Source organism: Canis lupus, chromosome 7 (genome assembly GCF_011100685.1).
Source record: "Canis lupus familiaris isolate Mischka breed German Shepherd chromosome 7, alternate assembly UU_Cfam_GSD_1.0, whole genome shotgun sequence".
Lineage (NCBI taxonomy): Eukaryota > Metazoa > Chordata > Mammalia > Carnivora > Canidae > Canis > Canis lupus.
In genome coordinates this window covers 13,040,678-13,046,694 of record NC_049228.1, presented here as the reverse complement: position 1 = coordinate 13,046,694, position 6,017 = coordinate 13,040,678, and the positions used below count along the sequence as shown (strand labels likewise).

General features: G+C 37.7%; 1 pseudogene; it reads right to left on the bottom strand.

The window, feature by feature from the left end:
- Positions 1–4,649: 4,649 nt before the first annotated feature.
- On the bottom strand, positions 4,650–5,654 carry LOC100686313 (annotated as a pseudogene).
- Between the last annotated feature and the right edge of the window lie 363 nt (positions 5,655–6,017).

The following is a 6,017-nucleotide window of genomic DNA, read 5'->3' as shown; positions in this document are numbered from 1 at the left end:
TGAGTAATAATGTTATACTCATATAGCATTTTTTACTTTTAAAAATATTTATTTCACTCTGACAAAAGTCTTATGTAGTAGAGAATGTGCTATTTCATTTGACAAGGAAGAAACCAGAATAATAACGACAAGGCTAGAGGTCCCTTGACTCTCATCTTTATTTGAATAAACCTTGGTATATCCCTGCTAGCATCTGCCCCATACTGTGGGTATCCCTCAGAGGCTTTGAAGTTCACCAAATTGACTTACTAGGAGAGAGTAGCCTATTATAGATAATAACAAAGGTAACAAGCTCCAACATTCAATTAGTAACCCAGAAAGCATTTACTAGCTAAGGAGTAAGTGGGGTAAGTTATTCTACAGAGAACAGTCAACTTATTTTCCAAAGAATTGCACATCCTTAGATTTACAAATAAAGTTTGAGGTTCTCTAATCCAATATTCCTGTATATGCAAGAACACTCTCCAAAACTTCACAGAGAAATATTCAGCCCATTGAATCTTGAAGCAATAGGGAAGCTATTATATCTGAAGCAAACAGATCTAATTGATGATTTTATATATTTCAAAATTCTTCCTTAGTAAGCCGATACAAGCCATCTTATAACTTTGATCTAGTCTCCTTCCTATAGAAGCACACAGAATAAGTTTAAACCATATTGTAAATGAGCCCTTTAAATATTTTTAGAGTTTAAAAAAATCATACCTCATAGGAGTTTTTTTTAAACAGGTTTTTTGAAGTATAATGGTATACAAAAGAAACAGCATACTTCCTGATTTCAAAATATATTATAAAACTACAATAATCAAAACAGTATGGTACTGTCAAAAAGACATATGGACTAATGGAACAGAATAGAGAGCTTCCAAATAAATTCACACATGTATAGTCAACTGGTCTTTGACAAAGATAGTCTCTTCAACAAATGATGTTGGGAAAACTGGATGCCCACATGCAAAAGAATGAAACCAGACCCTTATATCACACACAAGTCAACTCAAAATGGATTAAAGAGTTAAACATAAGTCCTGAATGTAAAACTCTTAGAAGAAAACAGGGAAAAGGCTTCCTGATATTGACCTTGACGATGTTTTCTTGGATATGATACCAAAAGCTTAGGAAACAAAAGCAAAAGTAAAGTGAGACTTCATAGGAATTTTAATGTTCCTTTCGCCAAACAGGAAATTGAAAAAATGATGGATCTTGTTCAGAGTAAGCTGGCTCCTGAAAGATTTGGGAGCAGGAATCCAGAACTTCAGATGCTCATTTCTTTTAATATATATTTTATTTATTTACTTGACAGACAGAGAGCACAAACAGAGGGAGAGGGAAAAGCAAGTTTCCCACTGAGCAGAGTCTGGTGTGAAATGGGGCTCAATCCCAGGACAATGATATCATGACTGAGCCGAAGGCAGATGCTTAACTGACTGTACCACCCTGGTGCACCTCCAGATGCTCTTTTTATTATTTTTATTTTATTTATCTTCACCAAGAAGTCTCTGGAGAAGCAGGTTGCTATCCTATTCACATAAATCATAGTAAAGATTTTTATATAACAATATACTTTAACTGAAATCTACAGAGACAAGTGAACACACAAAAAAATCAACATTAATAGTTCAAAGTCACTATATAACAGTGGGGAATAAAGTAACATGCAGATTAAAATATATAACTGTGGGCAATGAGGGGATCTGAATTCTGATCTGTTTTACCACCTAAAATCAGTTTAATAATAAAGGTATATCATATCATGTTCTGTTAGCTATGTTTCCTAATTTGCTTTACCTTATGAAATTGTAAATCATAAATTTCTTTTCTGATACCCAACTCATAGAGAGAGATCAATCAATCCAGATACAATTTTGAGCCAACGTGACTGGTAACCTTGGTGTTTTAATATGTTGCTTTGTATTTCTGGACTTCATTCCCTTAGTAGTAAGATAATCGCTTCAAGTTAGCGATATCTCTGTTCTAAGATTTGTGGACCATCAAGTTTTAATATTCTATGATAGGTTTATGCAGGTTGGATAAAGTCTGGAAAATAAATAATATTTTAATATGGTTGAGTAGAGAAACCACATCCTCTATATCTCTTTGTATTTCCCATAGTTCTTTTTTAAAATATTTTATTTATTTATTTGAGAGAGAGAGCAAGTGAGTGAGAACTCATGAGCAGGGGCAGAGGGAGAGGGAGAAGCAGACTCCCTCCTGGCAGGGAGCATAATGTGGGGCTCGACCCCAGAATCTCAGGACCCCAGGATCATGACCTGAGCTGAAGGTAGACACTTAACCAACTAAGCCACCAGGCATCCCTATATTTCCCATAGTTACTATACTTCTGAACAAAGTGCTCAATAAGCAATGTTAATTGATTAATGGAAGATAAAATAATCAAACTGAGGAAAATGTGTAGCTTACAAAATCATAGTAATTTTTTCCAAAAATTTAACAAAAGCTGAAACAAAGCCAGTTATTTTGCTTGCACTGTCATGGAGTTATTTGATGCTTTACTAGTTTCATTCATTCAATCAGCCTTTATCGATACCCTGTTTCCGATGAACATGGAGATAGATGTATTGCCCAGATTCCATTCAGGGGAGGACTTAGGGACCCAGCTGTCAGCTTCTTTGGGATTTACCTACCTGAAGAGAGTTGCATGGCCAGATTCGAATTCTTCCTGGGGCAGCTCACATCCAATGACAGATGATGGTAGGGATAGAAAAGCTCAACTTGTTATTAGTGCTATGTATTGCAGGGAGAAAGTGGTGTATATCTGGGAAAAATCAGTTGTCTGTCTTTTTAAAAATTTTTATTTTATTTCTTTAGTTGTCTGTCTTAATGTGAGTAAAGTGTCCGTTTTGAGGGAAGTGATTTGTTGCACTTAAATGATTAGCATATAATTAATTCCACATTATATCTTCTTTGAATAAAAACACTGTTTTGCTATGAATAGTTTAATGTAACTAGATTATTAATCTACATAACAGATTTATGGCTTAAATTCAACCATCCTACTTTAACTTCTAGACTCGTCTGCTTTTTTAGCTCTGTTGTAGGCTACTCTGAAAGCAAACCCTGGAGTTGTTGGTCTGCTCTGTCCTTTTCCCTGTTCCACTGGAGTTTAATGGACCTGGACAGTGGTGATTTTCACAGAGTTCCAGAAAATTTTAAAGAATGGTTGCATCCACTTATACCTTTGATAAAAGGGTATAGGAAGTACTTCTCCAATCACAGTCTTTTCCAAACATCTTATGGGAGGCCAGGATAATATCTGTTGCCTTTTTAGCCAAGTTATTCTGACACACAGTTTGCCCTAGTACTGATGTCTGAGAGTCTTTTGACCAGATCTTAACAATAGGAACTGATCATTATTGCAGATACCCCTAGTTCTCAGAGGGCCACATCTACGCTTACTTTTCTCTCTTCAGATTCTGAAGAAACTCTTGGTATTACCTGATTTGGTCATTAAAAACTCTGAACTCTCTCAATGGCCACAACCACTGTAACCCCTCTGTGAGAAGAAAAAAGAGAACAACAACAAGAAGACACTCAACAAAGCCTTCTATCACTAACCAAAGGGCAAAAAAATTGGCAACCTTGCAAGACAGAAAATTTTTAGAATATTCCATTCTAAAATCTATCAGACATCTTACCTATTCTAACCTCTATCACAGATCTTACTCTCACCCAGATCAGCAAGGGCCACGGGGATGGTGTCATAAAAGGCTAAGCAGGGAGCAGAACTCTCATCCTCACAGGACACCAATCAGTCTCAACCGTGGTACCAGCGGAGGCTGCATGGGGAGCCTGGACTTCCACCTTTACCCTGAAGTAACGAGGTCTCCTCTCCCTCCCCCCACCGGGTTTGTATCAGAGGAGAAGCTTGACCTACCCCTGCCTCTGCCACTTAGCACTATGGTCACATTCCATACCTTGATATTATCAGTTCTGTAACCTTTCCTTACATTCAGTTCCATGTATTCTGTTCTTAGACCACCAGTTCCTACTTTTCTCTCTTAGCCTTTCTAGAAGCAAAACCTCAAATATCCTCTCATTTACCAGCCTTTCTTAATTGATTTAAACACCTTTCCATTATCTTTCATCCCCTTGACATTTTTTCTTCTTGTTCATCCACTTTGCATTCCATGGTTAATCATTTTAATCCCTTCAACGACTATAGATTTAATTCTTTTGCTTCTCTGGTTTGTTGTTCTTGTTTGGTGAATCACAACATGGGTTAAAAAGAACCTCTGCTTACTCTATACTTTGACCCATATAACTGGATATGAATGGAAAAAACATACAGCTATCCTGAATGGTAATTCTTTAGATTCATGACTATGAATCTAACGACAGCAAGAATATTCATAAATGCTGCCTCCTGGCAATATTGCTACCTTTTTCTCCTGCTTTCTTTCTTTCTGTCTGTCTGTATTTCTTTCAGCACACTAGGATAGTTAATCTTATTTTGTTCAAGGGCTCATATTGCAAGCATTAAACCAAGAATGGACTTTGATTCTGTGAGCCCAGATTCACATATCTAGGAAGATCAAAGCAAACTGTGATCCATGTATTTGGATGAAAAACTAAGGGCTCACAGTTAATCACATTGAAGTTTTAATTCCCTACAGTCTAGAAGCCAGAAGTCACAGGTATTTTAGGTCTTTCTGGATGTCTCACAAGGTATCTGGACTTTTCTTGAGCTGAGCAACCTCATCATCCTTTAGCTTCTGGTTGATCACACTGATTAATCTCTGAGTGTTGAGGATACACAGAAGGCTCAGGAAGACTTCGTTCTCAATGCCCTGGATTCCCTTCACCATCATTGACATTGGATGACAGTGGATAGAGTTTTCAACATGGATTCAATGGGATCAACAACATTTAATCCATTTAGCTTGATGACTTCATAGCACTTTCAACCACCATTTTATTCACTTCCAATTTTTACTGTCATCATCGGTTCCCATTTCTAAATTCAGTTCCTGGAAAGAAATGCCTGCCACATTCACTCCACCCTTCAAGGCCACACTCACTCCACCCTTCAAGGCCACACTTGAGTTGCCATGTTCTCCCCAAATCCATCCATGGCGGCTGCTGGGATGAATGCCAAGTTTTTCAGCCATAACATAGTGAAATCTAGCAGAATCCAGCTTATACCCACTTCCAATCTCATTGTGCTTCCAGTCACTAAGTCCACTTAGTTTCCAGGTAACATATATAAGAATATCCACTATGTTGGAAACCACAATTAAGATACAATCAGGACTCAACTTGACTGTCTGAGGAATAATGAATTTGAAGACATTAACATTCCTCTGCACTAGATTGAGCTGGCTCTTTCCTTCCTGCTGGTGGCCTCCTGCAATCACCACCACAATCTTAGAATTGGCAGTCATAGAATCTTTATATGCCACAATATTAGATGTCTGAAGAAATAAGCTCCCATATCATAAATCCATCATTTCTTCTCTGAGTTTATCTTCCAAAACATCCACAAGGGCAAGTTCATCAGCCAGAGACTTTCCCAGAATGGTGATGGCACATGCCATACCAACTTGTCCAATACCCACTATAGTGATCTCATTGTGGGGGATGGTTGCCTATTCTTCTGCAACTGGTGAGAACAGTTTTTCCTTAAGAGTTGCCATTGTCCCCAGAGAGAAGTGGCTGTAAGAGTCACGCGAAGAAGACTATGTCAGCTGCATGCCAATAATGCTACATTTCTTTAGTTCATTCATTCTTAGTGAGGGTTATATTGCTCCAGCAAGCAAAAATTGATTCTAGGAGGAGAGGAGTGTAAAAAATTAAGAAAAAAAGAATGAGAACTGTTGATCTATTACATTCACTTTTATACTTTTCTGGAAGTAGTCATCTGACCTTTCATCTGACCAGAAGTCATCTGACCTTTCTCTTCAGTCTTTTTGAATAAGCATTTGCTTTAGTGCTTTTTCACTGGCTGTTTTTCCCTGCCTGGTGTGCTTACCCCCGTGTATTTCCATGCTCACTCCTGT